The sequence below is a fragment of the Hirundo rustica genome, chromosome 5, assembly GCF_015227805.2.
Source record: "Hirundo rustica isolate bHirRus1 chromosome 5, bHirRus1.pri.v3, whole genome shotgun sequence".
NCBI lineage: Eukaryota > Metazoa > Chordata > Aves > Passeriformes > Hirundinidae > Hirundo > Hirundo rustica.
The window spans coordinates 3,656,246-3,674,470 of NC_053454.1; positions in this window are offsets into that span (position 1 = coordinate 3,656,246).

An 18,225-nucleotide genomic window follows, 5' to 3' on the forward strand; every position below is an offset into this window, starting at 1 on the left:
TATGAGCAAAGCAAATGAGAGGGCCATGACCAGGGAGCAACTCAGCAGAAAAGGAGAGAATAAAATGTTGCTCTCTATTGTCTCTTTATCAGTCCTCTTAAACAGATGATAAATTTAAGTTCTTTTTGGGATTACAAAATAAAGCCCTTAAGTAAAGTGGCATAATATACAGTTGGACATTTAAAATGTGTATGGAGAGGAACAATGTAGAAAAAACCCCACAAAAACAAAATCCAAAGACGAATAAACACATTCTGAAAAATGTAAATAATGCAGAATAGTCTGGATGGTGCAATATGTTTTTATGTTCTCAGAGAGGATAGTCTGAGGGTAGTGGCAAGAATAGGTGGTTTCAGAACAGATGTTACAGTTCAATCCAGCTCCATCTGAACTTCACATGCTCCAGTGGACAGAAACAAAAATGCTTTAGGATGAGATTGTGCAAACCAACATGCTGTTTTCGGATAGACCACTCATGTCATTAATGTTTTACTAACTTCACTGATAGTTTTGGGTTCTGGACTGACTGGAGAATTACTGCGATGCCTTCTGAGATCCTGAAGGCAGCAGTCCCAAAAGAGATAGACACTAACCCAAGTGAAATGGACTACAAAATACAGAATTAAATGACAGCTGTTCACCTTTCATTTAAGTGTTTCTACTGATAAAACTTTCCAACTGGTCCTTAATTTCACCTGACAAATTGTTCACACAGCTTCTCCTCAGTATAGAAGAGAGAGCAAGTGAGCTTACAGCCAACAAAATTCCTCCAAACACTCTGACTGGAACATACCCTAGCTAGTAAATTAGAAAAAATACGTTCAAAAATACCGCTTTCTCTAGGAATAGATCATGACCAAACTTATTTTAAAAAAGGCAATTTTGTAATGAGAGTTTATTCTCTGGGTTATATGTACTCACATTTTACTAGCACAGAGTATAGGGACAACAGTGTTGGCATGTAAAAAAGAGAAGTCCAAGTTAAGAAGTTGCATCATTACCTGCATCTGTTTTTCTTGGAATGCCAAATGCTTAAACATGACAGTAAAAAGAAGAGGAAAGTTGCTCTTGTGGGCTCAGTTCTTAGTTGCCATCCTCTTTTTGGAGATTGTTGGGTGTTTTTTTTTTTTTTTTTTTTTTTTTTTTTTTTTTTTTTTTTTTTTAATCTACAGTGAAATAATTTTTTAAGATGATGGTGCTGAAAGGCGATGTTTCCCTGTAATTAGTTATAACTCTTAACAGCATTAAAAGTCTGTTAAGAGAGATTCAAGTTCACACACGTGCATGAAGTTGTTTAGGAGTGACTTTAAGGTCCATTGGGGTAAGTTGGAATTTATAACGCAGTCATCCCCTTTAATATTTGGCTTTTAAACACTTGATAACACTACAAAAACTGCCTCTTTGTGATGGAGAGTCCTTGAAGGAAATACTGGGTACATAATTTCTTTCTGGGCCTCTGTTGCTGTATCAGCCTAGAGAAGGAGCCACAGGCTGGAGGACCAGCATCACAAATTTGTCTCTGCCCTAGGACACAGTGACTGCAGCCAAACCTGAAGAATTCAAGCCCCCAAACCTGGAGGTTTTACATAAGGATGTACAGGTTAGATGGACTGAGTGACATGAGGGTATGTTCCCTTTCTTCTCCCTCTTCTTCCTTGCCTTCTTTCCTCCCTGGCACAGAACTCAATGAGTTTTGATTTCTCTTAGGCTTCTCTTTGCTAATATTGTATTTATTTTAATTCTTAATTTTGAAAAAAATTAATGTTGATATATCTACAAAAATGCTGGGAAGATTTTTTCTCTCCTTCTGTCTTGTTTGTTCCATTATTTACAGTTCTGCTGTACAGAGCAGAAAACCAGCATTAAAGCCTGAGTTTAATTTTCAGTCTGTACTGACCAGATGGATTTAAATTAGGAAAAAAAACCAACCAACCAACTCCCAACCAACCAAAAAAACCCTGACTTATTTTCTATGAAATAAGGCTTTATTTTCCTCATCTCAAACACTGAATCTCCAATCCAGGATGCAGTTTTTGAGAGTAGTAAGTAAGAATTATGAAATGAAAGAAAGTTACATAAAGACAGAGAAAGATAACTAAATGTTTACTGGAAGAGTCTGAGTATAAAAACTTCAGGCTGAAGGAGTGTATAAAGTGGAAAAGATAATAAATAAGACAACTTAAGAAACTCACCCTGTGCTTGACAATAGAACTTCTTTCTACAAAATGTGTGCCTACACTGAGATATCTTTTCAGAGGTAAATCCTTAAAGGAGGTAGGACATTCCTTAACCCTGCTGAATTTAAAACAAGGAGATCAGTAAAGGTGACAGAGTTGATGTTAGCTAACTAGCTGAGGTAATACACAACAATGCCTGGTCTCCTCCAGGAATGGAGCATTTGGATGTAAAGAAAATCTTAACCTACTTTGCAAAGAAGAGGTTTAAAATTGAGGCCAGTTTTACTGCCAACTAATAAAATACAGCAGCTTATGAAGGCAGGATCTTTTCCTAATTCAAAGCACACAGATACTTCTCCACAGGAAAAGAGAAGTTCAATAGGAAGTACCCTGTTATCTGCATTACATACAAAAGGAAGAATAGCTTGCTCATTAATTGTGGAAGAGTAAGTCACAATATATGCAATACTTAATGTGTCTAACAGTCTGGAAAAGACATTTTTAGCATCCCATCACAGATTTTCTGCAAGGAAGTACAGTGACACATTTACTTGTGCAGGCAATAACCTGGGCAACAAAGAAAACAAACAGCAAACAGGATAAATCAGAACTTAGTTCAGAGCTGAAAAATGTGCTTAAGTAATAATGAATGCTGTGCTGGAAACATATTAATCTGAAGTACTCCTTTACAGGGTGCTAGAAAGAAAATATTGGAGAACTGCAGGAAATCAGTAACATTTAATGAAAAGATTTATTGTTTATTTCTAATGTGTAGACATATTTTAAGGACCTCACATGTGGCAGTCATTAGGTAAGGATTAATATTATGCAAGATATCCAATTACATGATAGAGGTTGTGAGTCTCCCTCCTTCAAGATGATCATTGAGGCAGATTTCTCTGCAACAGATTTTGTAGCTTCCATAGTTTTCAAGATCTCGTATAAGTAATGTTGAAAGAAGCAATGAACATCGGTGCTGTACAATGTAATATTTATTTCTCAATCACTTCTAGCTGTGTAATGCTTGCCAATTGATTAATAGTTCATAGGGGAGGTACTTGGCAACATTGCCAATTCAAAATCATGGCTGTCTTCTGAGATTTGCTGTTTTAACACAGAGGACTGAGCACCTTTTCATTCTACCAATGACAAATCAGTTTTTTTAGAAAAATCTGAGTTATGAAGGAAAGTCACTGAGAAGGTTTAAGCCACAAAACAAAGCCATGAAGGCAAGAAGACAAGGTAGAGAAGTTTTTTTTTTTTTTTTTTTTTTTTTTTAAAAAAAAGTAAATATATACAGCTCAAAAGAAGAAAATGGGTAAAATATGGCTTAAAGCTGAAGAAAAGCAGTAGAGGCATGAACAGATTTTGGAACTGTAAGGATTTTAAAAAAACAAAGGAGTCTGATTTGATGCTTTAAGATGGAAAAGGCAAACCTTGCAGCGGTTCCTAATACAGCATTTGCTTCTGCCATAAACCTGATCTTTGCCTGAAGCAGAGGCAGATTGTCAAAGCCAGGGGCGAAAAAGAAATGAAAAGGTGGAAGAATTAAGGCCTTACATTTCAGAGGAGTTCAAAGCAGTGCTGATCATCTCTTTGCCGCAAAGTGCTTCTATTAGCACCCTCTACTTCTGTCATAGAAACCCTACCACAGTCCAAACAACCGTGTAAAACGCTGTAGTGGTTTCACATTCACCAAATTCTGGTTGCCAAATTTAGTGTAGTGGTCTTAGAGTTTATTCTCTTTTTGTGGGAGAAAGATTAGGAGAAAAGCAAAGCAGGCTCAAGCTTAAAAATACACAAATAGTTTTATTAACACACACTAAAAAAATGGAAAAAGAAAGTTGAAAAAAAACCCCCAACAAAACAGAATGAAGCTCCAAAACCACTCTTCCCTCCCCCTACAAACTGTTAACTTTCCTACAAAACAACATAAAGAGACAAAACTTGTAATTTTCAGTCAGTTTCACCATTTGAAAATAGTCTGTAATAATCTTTAAGAGAGGAGTCTCTCTTAGAGTCATGGATCCCACTGACAACCTATAACAGTTCTCTTGTGGGTTTTAACTGTCACAAAAACAGCTGCCCGAGGAAACCTGCTTTTGTGACCCCTCTCATTAGCAGTTTCCCAAGCTGCTACATGTCACGGGTCAATGCAAAATCTGAAGGACTCGTTGCAATGCTGGGATCTACAAGCCTTATCTTGTATTGCTGTGCCCTATTTCCTTCCCAGTCTTCCATCTGTCCTTTCAAAACCCTTCTTCCTTCCACAAAGAAATGAGAGAATGTGGCTACTCTGCTGGAGATCTGGTGGATGCTTGCATTGGTTTTGATAATTTTACTGCTCAAAGAATCACAGAATGGTCTGGGTTAGATGGGACCTTGAAGTCCATCTTGTTCCAATGCCCTGCCATAGGTAGGGACAGTTTTCACTATCCCAAGTTGCCCCAAGTCCCATCCAGCCTGGTCTTGGACACTTCCAGGGATTCAGGGACAGCCACAGCTTCTCTGGGCACCCCACACCAGGGCTTCACCACCCTCACAGGGAACAATTTCTATTCCATACCTGCCCTCTGTCAGTCACTGTGAGTGACCAAAGATGAAATTCCTTCTTGTCTGACAAGACTGTTTCCCTCAAAACAAAATAAAATAAAAGACACAGCTTCACACACAAATATGCTTTCACACACAAATATGCTTTCACACACGTAGATAAAGACAAAACAACCAAATGCTTCTTGAAATAGTTGCTCATTCTCTGGAAAAATCCAAGAACTAAGAAATGGTAAGCCAGAAACATCTTTTCCAAGCAAGATTTGCAGACATAATTAAAATGAATATGGGAACTTTCTAATCAGTAAAATATTATGGAAATGACCAAGTATTTGAAACTGCAATGAATGCTGGCAAACCCTGCTTTAAAAAACCCACATTCACTAACCCATGTGTAGGTTACCTTTCTTGTCTTTCTGAAATTACTGCATTAAAGTAATGTCATTTGCAAGACTTTGAAAAAGCTGAAAATCTATTAAGATATAAATAATAAATCTTAGTCACCATTTTCTGTGAAACAGAATAGAGCTGGGTTTAGAAGAAAATGTAAAGTCATAAAGTTCTGTTTCTGACAATGATCTGAGGGTAGTTTGAGATTAGTTTGCCGAGATGTGACATATAGCTGTGAATTACATATATGGCAATTTAGTGCTTCAATTTACTTGAGCTCCATAGTGCAGTGATTCCATAGTTATTGTTTCAAAGAAAAAAAAAGGAACTATATGTATTTTTTTATGATGGATGAAGTCACATCATGAATTTACTATCAGTTCAAGGCCATACCCTGCCAAATTTTAAATCCTAACGAGACACAGAAAAACTACTAAAGGAGCAGACACAAAATTCTCACAAGATTCCTTCATTTTTGTAGAGAAGTGATTTGACTTGCTTTGATAAATTCCTAATGTAGTGTGGAAATGGGTTTACCAGGCACAGAATGAGCATATCATCTGGTTACCTGCCAGGGAACGTAAAGCTCACTGGGATTCCCATTCAATGTCGATTTTCAAGTCCCAGTGAAACTAAATGCCTGTTAGCTTAAAGGGTCAAATAAATGAGCAGTGTCAACAAATCCTGGTTATTTTCATTTATGTATGAACACACTCCTGAATTCCTTCTGCTCTGTGAGTGTGCCTGGGCCTGAACAGGTATTAGTTAATCCCTGCTGATTGTACTGCAAACAATCCCACTAATGGAGGGAGAATGAATAACAACAGCTAAATCCTCTTCATGAAACAGGAATCAAGCTTGTCAAAGGAAGAGTAAGGAGGTTTATTTTAAAGACTTGCATGTGATCAACTTCTCAGAGCTTGAGGGTACTTGGAAAATTTAAAGGATGGAAAACATACCTGCATCTGCTGCACTTTTGTGAAACACGGCCACGTTTCCATTTCTAAATCTATTTGCATACTGCAAGGCTCTGCTGCACTGCTCTGCCTGTAAGCTGAAAAATGTCAATTTGATATCAGACACTGAAGACAGCTCCTGCTTACCCGGATGAAATGTGCTCAGAGGCCGCAGCATGGGGAAGAGAGGAAAGAAGACAGGCAAAGAGAAATGACTAAAGCTCACCTTCCTTCTTTGCCACAGACTGCTTGTGCCTCATAGGGTTACATTAACTTTCCGTCTGTCTTGTGTGTTAATATCTACATTTCAGTAGTTTGGTTCCACGTGAAAGAGGTAACTAAAAAGGCAAGTTGCAGGGCCATGACTCTCTAAAAATTGTATGAGAAAAATCAAAATCAGTTCCCTCGGAAATAAGAATAAAAAAATATTCTAAAGTTACAAAAGTCAGCTAGAAATAACCAACAGGAAATACTAAGAACAATGGGAGCCTTTTTTGGTTTTTCTCTGTCTCAGAGATGGCTGCCAGGACAGGTTTCCTTTTTATAAAGAGTTTGCTGTGATGCTGTGCAAAGCTGTGCCAATGCCTCATAGGACTGAGGTGCCATCTCACCTAGAAATCTAGTGAGACTTAACAAATAATTTTCAGGACGGGCAGTTTTGAAAACAAACAGAAACCCCTCATAACTTATTTGAATTTTCAGGCCTAGTAAATAGAAAACATGTTTGAAGCTAAACATACTCAGTCTGCATGTTTGGATTTTCTGTTGCAGTGCTCCAAAGTTGGCTCCTGGTTTTTCCAAACCTCAGGCAGTTTTCCATAGAAGAGGAATGAAAATATTTCTTTACACCACTGGGATGTTTTATGTATCAGCTCTTGTGCAAAGGTCCAAATAAGAGGTACTATATGGCATACAGGAACCCAATTTGCATGTGTTTAGTTGTGCTATAAACTTTTCAAATACAGCCCTGATTAATTTAAAAATTGTGGGCATGATGAAGTGGTACAATTTTATGCACGTGTTGCACCATTACACAATGTTACACTTCAAAACCTTGGCTTGTATGATGTATTCAACCATGCTTAGGTTTTGATTTTTTAATGGGTACTCTTCCTTAAGGTTTATGGTTATTTATGTATTTTCTTTTCCACCACATAGCAATCTAAACTGAATTTAGAACACTTGGAAAAATCAGCTGCCTGATTATTAAAGCAACTCACTTTTTAAAATCTGTTCTAACCTCTCTTAGTGCTGAAGGCAAATGTTCCCTGTGCTTCCATGGGAGTAGAGTTAAAATTCAGAAGAGCACACTGGAAAAATTCCACTCCACATGGGTGTTGTTCTACAATATCTTTGTCAGATACCAAATGGATTTATCTTGTGTACAACATGTATTATACAACCTCCATGTACAACAGTTATATCAGGGTCACCTGATATTAACTTGGAGGAAGGAAAATGTTTAGGAAAATCAGCAGAACAAAAGGACAGGAAAAAGATTCAAATTACACAGGTTGGCTGGAGTCACAACATTTTGAGACTGCTTTGGTGGAGTGGCAATTCACCTTCATGTCAGTGTGCTTGGAAACAAAAAATTTTATTTTCTCTGCTTTTGATAGTGGTGTTGATGCAGCACACAGCTATTCATTTGCCCCCAGCTCTGAGAACACTGCCCACAGGTGAGGCAACAAGGTCCAGCATCTCTCTGTGCCCTGAGGATTGATACCTATCAGTAAGACCAGCATGCCAACAGGTACAAAATGCTGATTTCTAAGTCAGAAAGTTCAAAAGAGGTTAAAGGCTGAATGGCACATGAATAAGCTGGTTCTTCCCTCACTCCCTTGACCTGTGTTGTCAGAGCTCCATAGGTCTATAATAATCTGCATACCATCTAACAGAGCTGTGAATCTCAGAATCTATGAATAACAAAATTCAACAATATTGAATATTCAATAAGAGTATGAGAGCAAAACTGGAGAAGGTTCTAATACTGACCTGTACATTAGCCTGTGAATTATCTCACAGATCCCTTCCAGTAAAAAAGTTGTCTTTATTACAAACTAGCTGTATAAAAAATAAAAGTTTCTGTCAGGATCAATTTCCATTTATTTCCACCTGATCCTTTATGTATTTTACATGGTGATAAGAACTAGACCTGTTATTCACTTATTTGATGCCCAAATATGTAACATTAACTGAAATTCTTTAATGCTGTTGTACATGTGACACTTCTGAAGGAAATATATGTATGTACTGGGAGAAACTACAAGGATCAAAATGCATTTGAATTTCTGTTTTGATTTATGAACCTTTGTCTACTAGAGCAGTCCCACAGGTACTTACTAATCCATGACTAATGTGAGAAATCAAATAATATGTATGAGTGAAATGGGAATTTGCAGTGATTTTCAGCCATATACAAATATGCATTTCATTAACCATGACCTGCATTTATTTCAAGGGGGAAATAAAAACAAAACCAAAAACAATTTATACAAAGCACCTCCCTTCTCCATCTTTCACCTTTAATTTCAGAACCGCTGTGGCTGATGGGAAAATCAAAGATTTACAACAGCAGATATCCTCTCTCCTATTTTCTCTGTATGGGGAAATGTGTAAGAAGTTGATAACACAACTATGTCAAATTTTAAGTTTTGCAGTCAACTTCCTGACCAAATAGACTGCACTGCTGCTACTCATCACCAGATGGGTAAGGAAGGAAACACCTTAACTTTCCACTGCAATGGAGAGAGATGGACAAGTGAGTGGATCCTCTCTGCCTGTGTTTGTTTGTCCTTCCAATAGAAATTAGTAAGGTTGTGGTGTAGCACCACAGCCCCGTTATGACATCTCTGATGGCGACTGCAGCCAGCACCTGAAAAACGTGAGATTTGGTTTTGTCCTTCCTTTGGACAGCAATGCTCATGAGGTCATCTACAACGGCTGGAAGATGATTTTGTGGCAGTAATGACAAAAGATGATTTAGCTGTTTCCTTAAGATGCAGGAGGTTGCCTCCCTGGACCATAAAACTTCTGCCAATTTCTAAACCAGGCTTAATTTACCTCCCTGTTACCCTGAAACAGAAGTCTGCAGGATAAAAGCCTAACTTGGAACTAAAATAGCCTCAAGGTTAGACTGGTCTTTACCACAGAGAGCAGCCTGTAAATGCATCCTATGAGTGCTCAGAGTGTCTGTAAGCACAAAGTCAGTGCAATATCTACAGAATTCTGAAAAATTCTGATTTCTTCTTCCCCAGAGGTATTACACCTCTGGATTGCATTGTAATCATGGCTATGCTTCATTGCTGACATCAAAACAAGGGCCTCAAACTACTTATCCCCTTTGATGAACAGAGATTTTTAAACCTCTCCTCCTAATCATCACAATCACAGAATCAAATGCTTCTGTGTTAGAAAATCTGCTACTTATTCCAGGTGACTAATGATGGGAGATGACCAGAAAACCCCATGTGCTGCCTGTCTGACAGGAAGAGAAGATGAACAAATGACTGTTAAACTTCTCTTACACCCTCTTGACCCCTGTTAGTCTGCCTCTGGGTAAAGCACAGTAGAGAATATAGAACACTATAAAAATATCTACAAACACATAGTCCAGCCCTAACTATGCAGGATTTAGCCTCATATGTGCTTTGCAGCAAAAACTTCCCATCTATTCCAGTTGTCCTTTGTGAGAGGAATGAGACATACTGAAATTGATTTGTGACTGGACTGTTTTGTGTGTGCACAGAGTCAAAAGTTTGAAATTGAAAGCAATTACCTTCAGTTTGGAGCCATGTAGTCAACAATTTTTCCACTTCTGGACTCTCTTTTGCTGCAGAACTTATTTATTTCTTCAGTAAAATTATGAACCGGCTCAACCACATTCTTTCTATAATCACAGTAGTTTGCCAAACCCAGGAGGTTGATCAAGCATAGAAAAGCTCTTAAAACAGAAAGAGTCAAAATATACTTTAGAGCAACTATAAAATCATAAGCTCCTAAGAAGAGTCTGTGGCCATAAAACACATTTCTGCATTGTCCAGAACGGGGAAAACTTCAACTACTTTGGGAATATTTTAAAATAACAGGAAAACTAAAACCACACTATCTGTTCCTGGGTTTGTTCTTTGTAGTTCTTCACCCCATGAAGTATGTAAACTTTATGGCTCAATAATTGATTATCCAAAAATGTCTGTAATTTACCTTCTTTTCCATTTATTCTGTCATCATATTATATAGATTACAGGGTTTTTTTTGTGCAATATCCAGATTTTTTTTTTCACATGACAGTTGGAATTTTATATGCAATATTAAATTTACAGATATTTGAGCAGTTACCTTATCAAAACCCCCATGAGACTGAAGGGGGTTTACATAGGACCAAGGAAGGCTTTTTTTTTAAAAGGATTAATGTATTAAAGTCTATAAGTCTCCCAGCTCCTCAAAGCCATGTTGCTAATGAAAAGATCTTTAGGATAAAACAACCAGAACAACAATGACCCTCCTCTTTAAAAAAAAAAAAAAAAAAAAAAAAAAAAAAAAAAAAAGCTTGAACAATCATAAAACGTGAAAGGAGCTTTGGGAAATACAGGTTTAAGTACCTTGGAGTGAAGGAGCTGAAAACATTTTATGTGGTGGCTGCAAAAGTATCAAGTGAGGTGTATAAATTGTCTAAAATACACATTAAAGAAGTGCTCTAAGTAGCCATATCCAGAGCAGGAATTACAAGTTGGCTGAATTCAGGCAGAATGTGTAAGGTTATGGATGAAGCACTTTGTAAGGTGCAAGAATCAATGAGTTAAGTAGTTAATGTACTGTTGGCCTCATGAATATGAAGTCTGCTCTGAAAAGGGAGACTGGAAAGAGGGTGGATTAAACAAACTTGATGGAGAAAGAAATTTGTTAGGAATTATATACTCTGATATATTGAACCATGGAAATCAATAAAGTACTACCCAGGCAATGAAGACAAGTGATACAGTACTAAGCAAAAAACCTAGTGTAATTGGGCAAGCATTAAAACAAGCCTTGTTGGGGAGAAATGAATGGCAAGAGGTAGTAAGCAGCACAAAAACAAAAGCTAAGGAAAAGTGAGGAAGCATGAAGCATTATCTGGGCTGGTTGTGAAACATAGCTGGGTGATAAAAGGGTCATCTGGCATGCTGAGGAAGCAAAAAGTGATCTGAGAACAGGAAGCTAATGAGCACTGTAGATCACACACAGAAAGAAGATAAATGGAGAGGTGATAATACAGGCAGCCAGAGAGAGCATTAGCATAAAGAGGTGATAATAGTATGCAGTTGGGAAGGGAGACGTAAAAATCGAAAGATAAATCTAACAATAAACAAGTACCAATATACTCGTCTGGGAAAAAAAAAAAAAAAAAAAAAAAAAAAAAAAAAAAAAAAAAAGGCAAGGAGAAAATCCCTCTATGCGCACAGACTTCAAAGAACTCAAGTATTTTATGAAGATCACAAGCTGTGAACAGGTAAGTGAGGCCTTGATTTAAGCAGAAACAGGTTGTGCTATGAGCAGCAGATCTGTAAAAAGCCTTAATGCCAGAAAGAAGCCACAGCTGGTTGATGTCTGGGGATATTGAGACTCCTTTGCCGACTGAGCCAGGTGTGATCTCAGCTGCTCTGCAACCACTCCAGAAATAACCCTGTTCATCTCTGTTTTAACTATGGTATCTGAATGTGAAATGGCATTTTAAATAACCAGGTGGTTAAAACTGTTATAAAGTCCTCGCTACATTTTGAATGCTTGAAAGTCGTTGCAGCAGATTTGCTGCGCACCATTTTTTTCACAGAATATCAAAAGTAACATGCCTTACAGAAGAAATCCAAATATGAAAATCACCTGAACCCAACCATCTCCACATTTCAACAAGCAAATGTTGAATCCCACTTACAAGAGAAATTAACAAATTACTCACAAAAAACCCTCAAAAAACAAAACCAAACCAACCAAACAAAAAACCTCAGACAAACCCACACCAAAATGTAGCCCACTGGATATAATCATTTTAGTCTGAATCAAATGCTGAAGTTAAAGAAGCTGCATTATAATATGTATTATTATAAAGTCATGTCCCACTTTCTCACATACTTGTGCTATGTGGGATTGAAATTCAATAATAATAATAATATACCACTCAACTAACAGTCTAGTTACTCTCTTGTGAAATCTCTACACAATAAATCTTCTAAAAACTTATTCTTGCAAGCCAAAGAGTATCTCTGTGGGACACATCAGCATTATTGGGTTTTTGGTCAGATTAGGGGAACTGACACAGTCGGAGATGAAATTATCTTTCCTGCTGTCATACTACTCATAGAGATGTCTGGGAGTGATTTAAATTCAAACATTCCTCACAACACTAAGTCCATTCCAGATGATTAAACTCACAACAACTGATAGTGAGAGATAAACTATGTTGATTGAAGTAGATATCAGAGACTTTTTGAGTATGAGAAAACATGTATTTCCTTACTGTAGCCATGATATGTGAGGCAGAAAGGACTGGATTAAGGGAAAAATCCTACCTGTTCCATAGTTCATGACCTGATCATGCCCAAAGGTGCTCAGAAAGCTGAAGTGGAATTGGGTATGGGATGCAACAATCACTCTGGACCATGAGCTCCATTCACTAGTCAATATGAGCCATGAATCCCTTTTATTGATTAGAAACTAATTGTGAGGAAATGTGTATGCATTCACAACTGGAATGTTTCTGAGTTAGCCCTGGTCTGATTCTCCATGCTTTTGACAGAACACACAAGATGTTTGTAGTTGAAATCATGGCAAAATTCCCAAGAACTTGGATGCAGGAAAGGTAGGTTAAACTGTGCATGTTTGAAAGGACCCCTATGAAAAATGCTTTAGTAAGCTTTGCATCATTTTGTGGATAATTTTTAAGCATATAAGCATACAGGTAAGGACATTTTGTCATTTACAGGAAGAGTTTGAATACCTGGAGACAGTTATTTGAAAAATAAAGAGTCACACAAAGGCAGGATAGTCACATCAGCAATAACTCTGGGGTTTATTTTCTCAGATTTTCAGAGATCTGAAGTACATCTTCAATATGCTCTGTCACATTTGCTATTCACCTCATTACTTAGTTTTTACAACAGTTGTAATTCACTCCAAGAGTGAATTATGCTTTTATTCCTGTTGAGATACTAGAGGTCACAATTTTTCTTTGCATAAACCACTGACCTTAGCAAGCATATAGAATTTTATTTCAATTTGAAAGTGTGCATATATAGAAGCTAAGTCCTGAGATTAAAGATGGCCTTGGTTGTTTCGTAAATTTCATTTTGTATTACCATTTGGATAGTTCAGCTTCTCCTTGTGCTATTTCTTTGATTTTAAGTCATAGGATAAGACGATAAGGGCCTTGTGAGAGTGAGTTCCCTCAGGCTATTCCTTCAGGTACAATCAAACTGCATATATGATTTATCTAATTACATTCAGCCAGTGCTGTGGTGTTGAGCATCTGCACAGGACACTTCAGGTCTTGATTGATTACTCTGCCAGACTGACAAAAGGTATTTCTCACCTCAGATAGACCAATTCCACTGAACATGCTCTGGCAATTTTCTGCAGAAACAGAGTTGGTGAGTGAGGGCATTGGGATGTTTTATTTTCCTTTCCTTTATTAAATCCATATTTAATACTGGAAAAGAATCAGCTGCCGGTGCATGTCAGCTGATACATGGGATCGTTTACACTTAAGCGCTGAATCAGGTATTACCCACCAAAACTCTTAAAATCTCTTTGGTAACTCTATAATCAGCACTCAGGATCAGTAATGAGAATTAAGAACAAGTGAACAATTAGAGCTTAAAGTAACATATGCCTCCCTGCATCTCACATTCTGGTTTTGGGATTATTCTGCTGAAGGATACAGAATCAGACTGATCTTTGAGAATAGCTTTATGGGTCATTGACACAAAAGCTAAAGGCTGTGAAAGCAATGTGCTGATGGATATTTTCCCATTTTCTGACTTGACAGAGATTGTATTGCTTTGTTTTTTTAATTGAAAATTGGATATATTTTTCTACCATTAGAGTATACACTAGCATGTGCCCGACAAGGCAGAAGAGGTAAAATGGAAATGACCTTGAAGACAGAATTTCAATTTGGAGGTAGCTCTTTTCCACTTTAATGATTTTTATAGAAAGTGCAGACAATAAGATTTAATCATTCAGCACTGTTACCCATATGAAAGTGATGGTGACTTCTAAAGCAGTTCACCTCATAATAAAGCATCAGGAAAAGTATTTATATGCAGTAGAAGGTAGAAACACTTTCCCAGTGATGAAGCCCTGGGAAAGTCACAAGTCTTTTATTCTCCAGAGGTAAATTCATAAAGACTGCCTATCAGTAAACAGGGCAGTAAAGTGCTCTAACTCTGCCAACTTCTCACATTTGTGTTGGGAGTGACAGAATCTGATGAGATCTATTTGGTAATTAGGGATACAATTTCAGTTTTAACAGGTTTATGAATATTTGATATTAAATGCCTGAAACATCAGCAGTGCCTAGTCTTTCTGTGTGATTATGTCACAAGCTTGAAGGAATCTAAATCACCCATTATTCCCAAAGTACTTGGTCATGTTTTATGGGGTTTCTCCACTAGAAAGTTAGGTGCCAACATTTTCAGCATAGAGTTTTTCATATTCAGTGCCTCTAGATGTTGTAAGGGATGTTTTAAAGTGGACAGCTATTCCAGGAAAGGAGAGGTGAGTGCATTTTAAATGTGAACATTCCATCTGTAAGTCATAGAAAGATGTGGTATCCCTGCCCTTTTAGCCATCACTGCTTCTCAACCTGTAGCTATGGAAGTGCATTGGTTTAAGCAGACATATACAATTAATTTCGCTAAAAGACACAAGTGATAATTTATTATTTCACTGGTAGACACCATTCATAAAATCATTAAACGCCAGTCACTCTCTTAATTTTATATGTTAGCCATGGATAGTCAAGTCTTATTTTTTAGTAGTGAGTTGTAGGGAGAGGAGGAAGGCAAAAGAAGAGGTCTTGCATGCAAGATTGTTACTGAGATTTCTTACTGATGGGAACAGAAAAAAAGATCAACTCTGATCTGATGCAGGAGGACAAGTCTTCAAATACTGTTTTCTCATTTTCCTCTTAAAACTGTGGCTTTTTATGTGGGACTCAAGTGACATTTATTAAAATGTTCTCAACAGGTGAAGTGTCAAAATATTCCTTGGCAACTGCTGGCTTGGTGTCAGGTCAGCTCTTAAATCGTGAGGAGCTAATCAATGCTGCTCCAGCATTACAATTAAAAAGGTAGAAAAGGCACTATTGCTACAAATTTTCACTTACGTGATCCCAGTGAGAAGCAGCAAATTTAACTTTCATCTCCTTCCCCATTTTTTAAATTCCTCTGAAATATGAAATTGTTCATATTTTACAAGCAGAGACTGCTGCCAGGAGTTGACCCTTAGTTGTCTGTCCTTTCACACAGCTTTGGAACACTCCAACTATGATGTCACAATTTTTCTACTTCCTTTTCCACATGAACTTCATATTCCATTACATCATGGCTGAAAGACATTTGTAAAGTAATGTGATTATCTAATGATGTCTAAAGTTTCCCCCTTTGAGAAGGATTCCTTCTGCAGCTGAACCACCCTACAGAGTGCAAACCTCCCAGAAAATGCTGCTCCAGAGCACACTTTTTATTTTTAATCATTCCACATGCAAGAGAGCACTTTTCAGACACCCAAGAGCAACTTTTGGTTACCAAAGCTGTTCAGTTTTTCTTGTTCCCAGTGTCATGTCTTAGATGGGTCTGGACAAGATGACATCAGTTTGAAACTATTATTTTAAGTCTGGAAGACAGAAAGTGGTGTTAATAAATATAATTGAAGAGAAGGTTAGGAATTTCACTGAATTTTCTTCTTTAAAATTTATTTTGCCAAAAACCAGCAAGGAATAAAAGACAGCCTATGTATTCACACTTTTGGCACTCTTCTAGGATGGGAAGATGATATGATATTGGAATCTCAGCAAATCCAGCCTTCCAGTTAGAAAAAGGATTGCTAAACATCACATAAAGTTACAAATGTATAAAAAGAACCCAGGCTCCTTCAGAACAAAATCTAAAATGCAACTTTTTTCTCAGTTCTTCCAGGTAACCAACAAGCTTACTGGGAGTAAAAACGTCTGCCACTCCTGTTTGTACTGCTCAGCACGTGGGCTGAACAGGACAACTCACAAAGTAATTGAGGTAACTGTTCTGCTAGATGTCATTTTGTCAAACAATACATGACGCAGCCCTGCAAAACCTTCATCACAATTTGACCTAACAGGATCTGACATTTGCTCCAGCACTTTTCAATCTGGTGTCATACCACACCAGAGACTGTCCCTGCCCTGTGTAGGGACCTGAGTTGGGTGGTTGTGCTCACAAGGCTGATTCCCTGCTACCACCCTGATACTGAACACAGAAGGCAACAACATTAAACCAGACTTCACACTGGTGATCAGGGCCACTTCAGTGATCCCAAACACTTACACAACTGGAAAAGTTTTGTTTTATTTTATTTTATCTGCCTTGGAGTTTGGATTCATGGGACTTTTGTGCTGCTTGCTGCCTTCACAATGATAGGTCTGAAACAAGAGCCTCAGCTTAGGTTTGTGAGCAGCAGGACTAAGTGTCAATCCTTCCAAACTGAGCAGTTCTGTTAACCTGAGACAAGTGCTTCATAACATCAAATCTCCTGATCCAGGCCAGCATTAGTGTGAAGGGACCAGTTTCCCTCTCAGTGTCATCCAGGGCTTTTTTCCTTCTTTCATCTCAATACATGACATTTATACATTGCCTGTCCTTTGGGCCTGAATCCTGCCAGCTCTTTCTACAGCAAAGGCAGGCAAACCCTGCAATCCCCCGTTTAAAGGATTTTTCATAGCCTTTGCCAGGGAAGGATAACATTCATAGGAAAATGCTGAACTCAACAAGTACAAAGGAAGCTCAACCTATGCTTGGTTGTCTATCAAAAACAAAAGGAAGGGGGTAATTTTGGCTACTGATCCTCTGCAGAAGCTGTGCTGACAATGGGCCTGAGTGTCTGCATGTTGAGAGGAAACAAGAGGACTGCCTGCAAAGCCCTGACAGCTCCTCTGCAGGGAGCAGGCCCTAGGTGTGGAAGGAGCAATTCCATCAGAAGGAATTTGTATTCTCTGTTACCAATGCTTGTGGCTCTCCTCCCACAGTGCATGGACTCAGTTATTTACAAACACTTCCACAACAGATAATCATACGCATATAGATGAACATATGCACTTAACACTATATTTTCTAATGAGGGTGAAAGCATTACAGAAGAAATTCCTGTTCTTCCAGAGATGAAAATGTGAAAATGACAGGTCACATCTACACTTCAGCTCCTAGCCCATTTATATTTTCATTTACAGCAATAAAGAAGCATGTAATAAACCACTCTGTGATGTACTCTGGCTCCTATGCATCAACTTCTGCTCTTATATTCAGAGAATTATTAGCAGAAAGCATAAAATTTCTTACTTCTTGCTGCTGTGGGAAGAGCTTACTTTCTTAGAGCCAAACTTTAGACCTTCTCCTCCCAGGAAATAAATTGCTCATCTACCTGATTGTTTTATTAGGTTGGCTTTGTGCCTCACATTTCCTTGAATAATTAATTTCATAAAGTAACCTGCTGCATGTTCGCTTCACTAACGTGCATTTTTCAGTTCCTACTGTAAAGGATCATTTCAGTGAATGATGGGTAAGAATTACAGGGAGGGAATGCCACATCACAAGAGGATAGGGACAGATAAACACAACTTTTTTATAAAGAAGACTGTCATTTATACTAGTGCAAATTCTGCCTCACTTCCCAAACTTCTAGTATAATTTCTCTGAATTCTGCATTGGACCTTGCCCCCTACGACCTAAATTTTGGACAAGATGAAGGAAAATGCCATGAGGGTACTGGATAATTTTACCCCTTTAAATGTTTTTGTTTATTCACTTTGCCACATGGTACTTCAGCCTGGCTCCCCACTTTGGAATGAATTTTCCCCTTAACTCCTCCTCCTTTCCCCCTCTGCCAAAACCCAAGCAAAAATGGTGCTATAACTGGAGGTACCA